We start from the raw sequence: 8,719 nt of genomic DNA, 5'->3' as shown, positions 1-8,719 counted from the left end.
GACAACCCAGAGAATGGCAGTTCGGTGCCTTCGGATGAACAGTTCACAGTTAGTATACACGACATTAATTTATGACATGTGTCCCAGTGCCTCTAATGTCACGTCAAAAATGTAGACAATCCAGTGAGATTCGAGTTATTACAGCGCCACAGAGAACAAACAGTACGGAGTGATTTTAAACAGGTTAGAGCTAGATACTTTTATAGTTTTGATATTGCTAAAAATTAATATTATCATTATGAGGTGAATGTTTAACATGTGAAGGAATAGAAAATTGATGATGACATCTAATACGGGTAGCAAACGCGAATAAAACTTAATGAAATCGTTATCAAACTACTTTTACAAGTCGCTATGCTGTTCTGAGTCACAGATTTAGTGAACAATGTTCAACTTGAGATATGTATGCATAGGAAAAATTCGTGTCTAGATTCCTGTCCAGCAGTGGTGTAGGGGTTATAGCACGCAGCACGGATTGCTGAGGACCTGGGTTCGTTTCCCAGTGCTGGTCTCTTTTTCTGGTTTTTCTGTGCATCCATGTCTCAGTTTGTATGATATGGTTTAACGGGATACCCGCAACAAATTTGGAGTTGAATTAAAAAAAAATAAAAAAAAAGACTCAAAAAAAAAAACTAATCATAATGTTTTCCATTGTATTTTTTCGGATATGTTAATATTTATATCTTGCTTTCTCAACGAACTTCAGTAAGTTAGTTGAGAAAGCAAAATAAATGCGAACTTTTCTGACAAAATACTAACTATGGTAAAACATTCACTTTTACCTGTACCACGGTTTGTAGTACTAGTTTTTTTTACTGTTCCAGGTATTTACACTGTGTCCAAGTTGAGGTAGCACTAAAAATTACAAAATTTGATGCCTTTCACACGGCGCGCCGATTACCGCGCGTCGTCGCCTCTTGATGCGCCGGAGTGGATCCAGTGAACTGTGAGATCTGTGTCCATTGCACTAAGCTAAGAGCAAACAGCAAACAGGAGAGCAAACAGAAGCAAGTGTATACAATATGTACTTATAAAATAGATACATTTTTAAATTCACTTACTCCCTAACGAGCCCCCACTAAGAAATATGGTATAAGTAAGTTATTTATGTAGACTTACACTATACACTGTGTTACATTAAAGGTTTCATAAATTTTGTTTTTGAACTTTTGTCTCGTCATGTCAAATATATCCACTGACAGAGGTAATTTATTATAAGAGTTACACAAGCGTCACAAAGGTTTTGTTTATCTTGTTTTGTTTATCAACGGTGAAAAAAGCAGTAACGTAGATAATTGAAATAGGTTAACTTTAATTAAGTACCTACAACAAAATAAAATCAAACAATTACCTATTTAAAAAAAATGTTATTATGCGTCTTCTTCAACCCCTTTGACTGATACAAAAAACGTAGCTAGGTTTAAAAACTTAATGAATACTTATTTTTATATTGTTATGTTCTGAACACTAGATAATATCAACAATCAGTTATCACTATATACTTGAATTTAGCTTGCACGTATAAGTTTGCTTCAAGTCCCAAAAGCCGAATATTAGATACACACTGAATTTAATTGGATCAACGACAGTAAAAATATAGCAAGAAAAATATCTTCTATCAAACATTTAATTTCTACTGTGACCTATTTGGAAATTAAGAATGTTATTTTCAAAATATAATAAATGTATTTTTTTATTATTTCGTCCATCGGAACGTTTCTATTATTAGCCGTAGCTACAACAATGGAAACGAACTTTATCAGGTCAAACTTGAAGTGTCAAAAGTTCGAAAGGAACAATTCGACGCTCAAGCGTCAATTTAAAAAACGTTAAAATAAACATTCGGCGCGAAAATAAATTTTATTGTGTATTATTTTATCGAGTAATGTACCGAAAATTTGTAAATATCGAATAAATGGCGACAATCTGGATCAGAGATAACAAAGTTACCACAGTAGTTAATTTGGTCCTGCATCAGTTAAGTTAGTATGGAAAAACTTTTGAGCTAACTGCAAAAATAAATTGGTAACGCTGAAAGCATTAAATATTAAAGTACTCGCAGGTTTTAGGTTAATTATTGTGTTGATAATAACTTGTAATTGGTTCGCATTTTATGTAAGTAGCGGAAAAATACTGAAAACTGTCGAGAGAAATCTTTGAGAAGAGAAAACAAGCCTTTTTTTATTTTCTGTGGCAATAAATGATTTTACTATTATTACAATTTTTTTAACAAGCTTTTGCTATTATTTCATGTACATGTAATACTTGTTCAATAATAAAGATATCCTCCCCTACAAAAATATAAAAAAAAATTGCAAAATGAAACATCTCAGTGAATTCAACATCAATGGATATTTTAATTTAAAAACAATTTTTGAAGTTAACTCTATTAAGTAAAACAAAATAGTACTAGTAGTATTATTAGTACTTAGTAGTAGTAGTGGAGTAGTAATATAGTGTAGTAGTAGTAGTAGTAGTAGTAGTAATAGTAGTAGTAGTAAATAGTATTAGTAGTGGTAGTACTAGCAGCGTCGTGGAGCTGTGGCTACTTGGTTCCCACCGGATCGTCTAATTTAGGATTCAGTACCTCAGAAGGAAAAAACGGAACCCTTTTAGGGTCATTTTGTTTGTCCGTCTGTCAAGGTCCTTCTTCTCAGGAACGCGTAGAATTGATAACAAATTATACAAGTCTACTATCCCATGAAGCAGTGAAAAAATCAAACTTCTAAGTTGACGCAATCAAATAATAAAGTCATAAATAATTTAAAAAATCAAAAGCCCGCCTACAAAATATACCAAACAGTTAAGGTAAAATGAACCGAAAAGATCGAAACAAGATAAAAAAATGAGAATAACCAAAAGAACAGAATTGAATGAAAGAAATCGATACAAGGCCAAACACAAACGGTTAACTTAAAACCTGGCCATGGTAGTCCTTCAAAATTTAATGCAATGTTATAAAAATGATAGTTTACAAATGGATGCCACCACCTGCATTTTATTTGCATCAAATTTACATATTGCTGCGGTACCAAAACCTATACAATACTTCCAGTTGTCCTGAAAACTTGAAATTTTGTATTGAAGGTAAAGCTTTTATAGCACTCCCAATAAGAAAAGTCTGAAAATCTGTCTATGTCAATTAACTGTAAATCAACAAGATCATAAGATCCATAGCCTAGTAATAATCAAATTTTACCATGCATTCATTTCTACAAACTATAACTTGACAAAAGCTCATTAAACTCACCATGCCGCCTACTGCTAAAAACTGATCTACAACCTATTTGACATAGTAATTCATACAATGTTGTTAATCTTTAAGCCATTCAATCGAAAACAAACTCAAAAGAACCCTTCCTTAAAGTCCATTTCCACTAAAATCTTTAGAACAAATTGCAGATTTCAACTCTGTGATAAACATTAAAGTTAATCTAACAAACAAGTAACAAGTATGCTGTTATTTAAAAATAGACGCTACGGTCCTTGCCTTTAGAGTAACTTTTAAGTGAAATATAAATTGATAGAGGCTTTATGTAATACTAGTTTTGATCGCGACTTTGTCTGTACAAGATTTGTGATAATAAATAAACAGTACAATTCGATGGCGACAAAGAATATTGGACACATTTTTCTGTTGTAAAGGAAAAAAAATGTTGAAGATATTAATGAACAGTTAAAATTCCGCGTGACGTTACGCTGTGCGACATTTTGTAATTTTTTGTTTGATTGATAAAACAATACGTGTCCTAATTTTTTTATAATCTCATTTACGGATTAATTAGAACAACATTTGTTTTTAGCAAGGAATCTACCGACACTTTTAGACTATCGCGGTTATTACTAATTTAATGAATTAAGTATATTCGGGTTTTGTTCCGCGTACCTTGATTTTAGAGAAGCTCAATAAAAAAAATCTGACTTACAGTTACTTATACCAGCATACCCGCAATTCTCCAGTCATCTCGTGATCATGGCGCATGCAACTGTACCGAGACATCGAGCTGCTCTAAAATCAAGGTACGCGAAACAAAACCTGAATTTAATCCATAAAAATAGGAATACTAATCTTTTCATGGACAAAAAGAAACAGGCGTATACCACACGTCTATCCACAAACCAAGAAACCAACGACAAAATATATAACAAACTAACAAAATTTTCTTTTCACTTCTCTCTCATTCTCGTATAGTTCGTGTTTATGCTGGATCTAGTGCATAAAGTAAAATCTTCGTCTAAGACCAAGGTAATTAAGAAGTTTCCACATATTTTTAAAAATATTTTTCAATTTATATAAAACTAAAAATAAATCAAATCAATTAAAATAGATCAATAAAACTAAAAAGTTATAGTTGTAATAGTAATGCTTGAACAATAAAAGACACATAGTAAGTGATCAATAGTTTCCACTGTTGTTATTTAATTTCCTCGCAATTGTAGTGAAAAGCAGTGTAAAATCAGAGCATTAAACCCATTTTCTTTGACGCGTCTATACACCCTCGCCGTACCGGCTCAGGTGGCTATATGTACGTCTTGGTGGCTATTTCACCAGTAATCTGCCCACTTCTGCCATAGAAAAAAAGTGGTAGGCGTATGCCAGTGTATTCACAAAACCAAGAACGAGCCGACAAATATACAAACCTCCGCTTTAACGATATTACTAGGATCAATCACAAATCAATAATGACAAGGCACAGCCCAGCACCAATGGTTAATTGTCGATGGGCCTACATTATCATTAGTCGAGCGATCGTGCGCCTGCGTCGGACTTTTACCCCTTAGAGATTTTATCGAACGATTATAAATTTTAGATGGCCAGTGTGTGATAGGGTCTATTCTAAGGATATGAGTTATTGCTAATATCGGAGTTGCGAGCTGAGGTTTGATTTGAGTGGTAGCGGTTGTGAGAATTAAAAGCTAGTTAGTTGTAAGAGTAAATTATATACCGTGTCATTTTTGTTTTCCGTTAAGTTAAAAAATAAATTATGAGTAAATGATTAAAATTGTAAACTAATGATTAATCGTAAATAAATGATTAATTGAAAATAAATAATGATTTATTGTTACTTTTAATTTGAAATTGTGCTTGTTTCTCAATTTTTGTACAATTTAGAAAACATTCAATAGCTAGGTCCAATGAAGATAAAATCTTTTGAAGACATTAGTAGCGTAACTTTTATTTTTTCATCATCATCCCAGCCTATATACGTCCCACGCGGGCCCAGTGCAGATTGGGAACTTCACACACACCATTGAATTGCTTCGCAGGTTTGTGCAGGTAATCAAGAATAAAGATAATTAATTTAATTATGCGATAAATAAGTACGCGTTAAAGGTTTTTTACTTATGATGCCTTTTTAAAGTTCTTAATTAAAGTATTTTTGATTAATACATTTTCGCAGACAACAGCTAGTTAAACATAAATCTCAGGTTTATTTTCTCAAACAATACGTTATTTGACTATTTTTTATAATGTTTTATAAATTAAAACTTCACAAATTTCACAATGCCTGTTATCGATAGAGAAACAATTTTTAAGATATCTTTACAAATAAAAAAGTTATAAAGGTTTAAAATTCAAGATAAGACAGAGAAAGATATACTTGCATGTGACGTCACACGCAAATAGCGCCATACTTGCTGCATAGAGAAAAGCGTTTGAGAAAGACACAGGTATGTAGATTTGTAAAAAAAACACTATAAATCCAATTTTCAACCGATTAAGTTTTCTCTTCGCTTAACACTAAGGCATGTATAAGGCATGGCAAATCCAGAAGTTGTCAAATACCGTATTAACAATTATTAAAAAATAAAATGCAACCCTATCGCAAATACAATTTCGTAAAGGCATTATGTATTGTCATCATAATCATCCATCCTTGTCTTGTCAGTATTATATTTCGGGGAAAAACCTCAGTATATCTGTTTAGATAAGTAATAGCCTAATTACTTTACCGGAATAAAAAAAACAGGCAACATAATCTTATCTATGCCTACTTAAGCACTTGGTTTATTCATTTTTCTCGGGTGATAACAAAATTTTGGATTCATATTCTACACACATAATTTTTGAAAATCATAATATATTTTTTTTCGTGCCAAATTATGTAAATTTTTAACGTTTTAAAATTATAATTCCAAGACTCTTTTGAAAAAATACCTTGAAAATCAACTTCATTTTCAATTAACTGTAAAATTAGGTTTTTAATTGCTTTGAAACAAATAAATAATTACGTTTACCTTTACTTGCCCGAATTTCATTTGCTCGAATTTCACTTGCCATACCAACGTTTGCCATAAAATATATAGATTTTTTTAAATGTCACCATATGGAATGCAGTACGTTAGGTTACGTTAGTTTAATATCAACTCTGGGGAAATTACTATTTCAGAAATAAATTACTTTACTTATGGCAAATGAAAATTCTAGAAAACGATACATTCGGGCATATGAAATTCGGGCAAATGATAGAGAACCAAATAATTAATCAGTTAAGTTAGCAAATAAGGGACGTCAGAGGTAGGTACTGCAATTAAAAATCTATTGGAGAGTCGTATTTTGACAACTCATAAAAAGGACGTCAATTAATTGGTAATGTATTGACTTTATATTACACCTCCCTTTTTTTTTTACTATTTTTTTATAAAATAAAATAGAATTACTAGCACATGCCACAGCTTATATAAATAAAAGAAGGTTCTTAAACAAAACCTACCCGCGACAGCTGCTTGTGACGCCGGCCTATTTGAATTTTGATGAGTGTATCCCCCGCATTGACGTTTCAGATGTGAACCCTCTGTGATTTATCTAATTCCTATTCTGTATTAATCTTGAAGGAAAAACAAAAGAAGGCTGCAAGTAATAAAAGGAGAGATATGTTCAGTACGGGTGAAAGAATGTTTTAACCCAGAAGAGAACTAGATAATAATATACCAACTTAAGTTGACTTCGGAAACATTTACGTCTTTCAATTTTAAAATAAAATACCACTTCTCATGAAAATATGCTAACTCCATTTTCAACATTGTTTAAAAAAAAATACTATCATGTAGGTACCATCAGCCAAATATGTGGTAACTTGGAAGACGTGTCTGTCAACTTCGAAGTTCAACTTTAGCGACATATTCATTTGATAGGAACTTGTTTTAAAATTGATAGACCACTTATTTGGCTGATGGTACATAGTAGGTATGCTTCGGTTTTAGCAAATCTGAACTAAAATTGAAAATTAAAATCGATTTTTCTAGAGAAATGTTTCCAAAGAGTCAAAAAAATCTTACACTATTTTTCACTATCTCTCTCGCCTTCTCACTTTTTTACTCCCTATTTTTTTCTCTCTCTCTCTCTTGCCGTATACGTGCTACATAAATCAACAAATTTAAAAGTAACAAAGGCGTCACAATTTCATAAAATATTTCAAAGGAAGATTTATATTTCACAAATCCTCTTATTCCAAAGACAAGCAACAAATTGACAAAAACACAAGATGGCAGCCGCAGTACTCCTTATATAATATATGTATAAAATCGAAGCATGTAATTACTTGGGAGGAGGAACGTCCGTCCGTCCGTCAGTGCCCAGAGCTGCGCGCGCGCTGATGCGCTTATTGGAGGAGGATCTAGAGGCGATACCCGCTGATATAGGACTAGTCTTGATACATCGATCGTGACGTTTTGGTACTTGCTTAAAATAAGCAATAAATAAGTTTAAAATAACCGTGCTTGTAATGTGAACAAATCTTGAAATTCGATTTACCTCATTCCTGTAGACAATCCAGCCAAACAGGGTAGGTGTACTCGTATATACTTAACAGAAATGATTGATTAATGTTTTTTTTGTAGATTAGGTTTTTTTAAAAAAAACTTTTCTTTTTAACAGTAGGTACAAACACAGACCACACTAGTAGCTAGATTTTCGTTATTGCCCCAATCTAAAGAAAGAAAGAAATAAAAAAAGAAAATAACAATTATTCACAAAGACAAGACAACAACAACAATAGTATTAAGTACAAATAGACAACACGTAGGAAAGTATGTGTCATTGCGGTTGTGAATCGGACACTGGCTCAGCGTAATGCTGAAGAATTAATAATAAACACCCCAGCGCTGATTTTTAGCCAGCGCCGTTGGGCCAGCAGCAATCTCAATTGCACCACCTGCTAAAATCTATTCTTTGCAGTTTCTAGTGCAAAGGTTTCCTGAAAGACATCGCTCTGAAGTGATGAGGCTGTCTATTGCTTACAACAATATTGGTGACAAATAAAATGACCAAGTACGGGTAGTTAGTGATACGAGTGCCGGTACTATTAGTGATCAAGTGCAGGTAGTTCGAAGGACTCGCGCTGCAGCTAGACAGACTTGACACCCCACACTTCAGTCTACTCGTGACCACGTCCACTGCAATGTTGCCGAAACGTCGAGGTAAATATTACTCGTGTGTTTAGCGTGATAAGTCCGTTGGTGGAATTTTGACTACCCTGTATAATTTTTTCTATGTACCTTTGTTTTCTGTACTACTGTCAATTTGTGGTTTCATTAAAGAATGAACACAGCACAGGTTTTACAACGTAATTTGATACATACTGTTGATGTTGTACTTTTGTGGTGTGCATCTTGTACTTTCAGAACAGAAAATCTATAGTAATTTTATCTTTCAGAGATGTCGCATTTGTTTTTCGTTGTATGTTGAGACTGGATTTTGTACAACATGACAATGTAT

The sequence above is a fragment of the Choristoneura fumiferana genome, chromosome 5 (assembly GCF_025370935.1).
Source record: "Choristoneura fumiferana chromosome 5, NRCan_CFum_1, whole genome shotgun sequence".
In the NCBI taxonomy this organism is placed as follows: Eukaryota; Metazoa; Arthropoda; class Insecta; order Lepidoptera; family Tortricidae; genus Choristoneura; species Choristoneura fumiferana.
Note: the sequence above shows the minus strand (reverse complement) of the source record.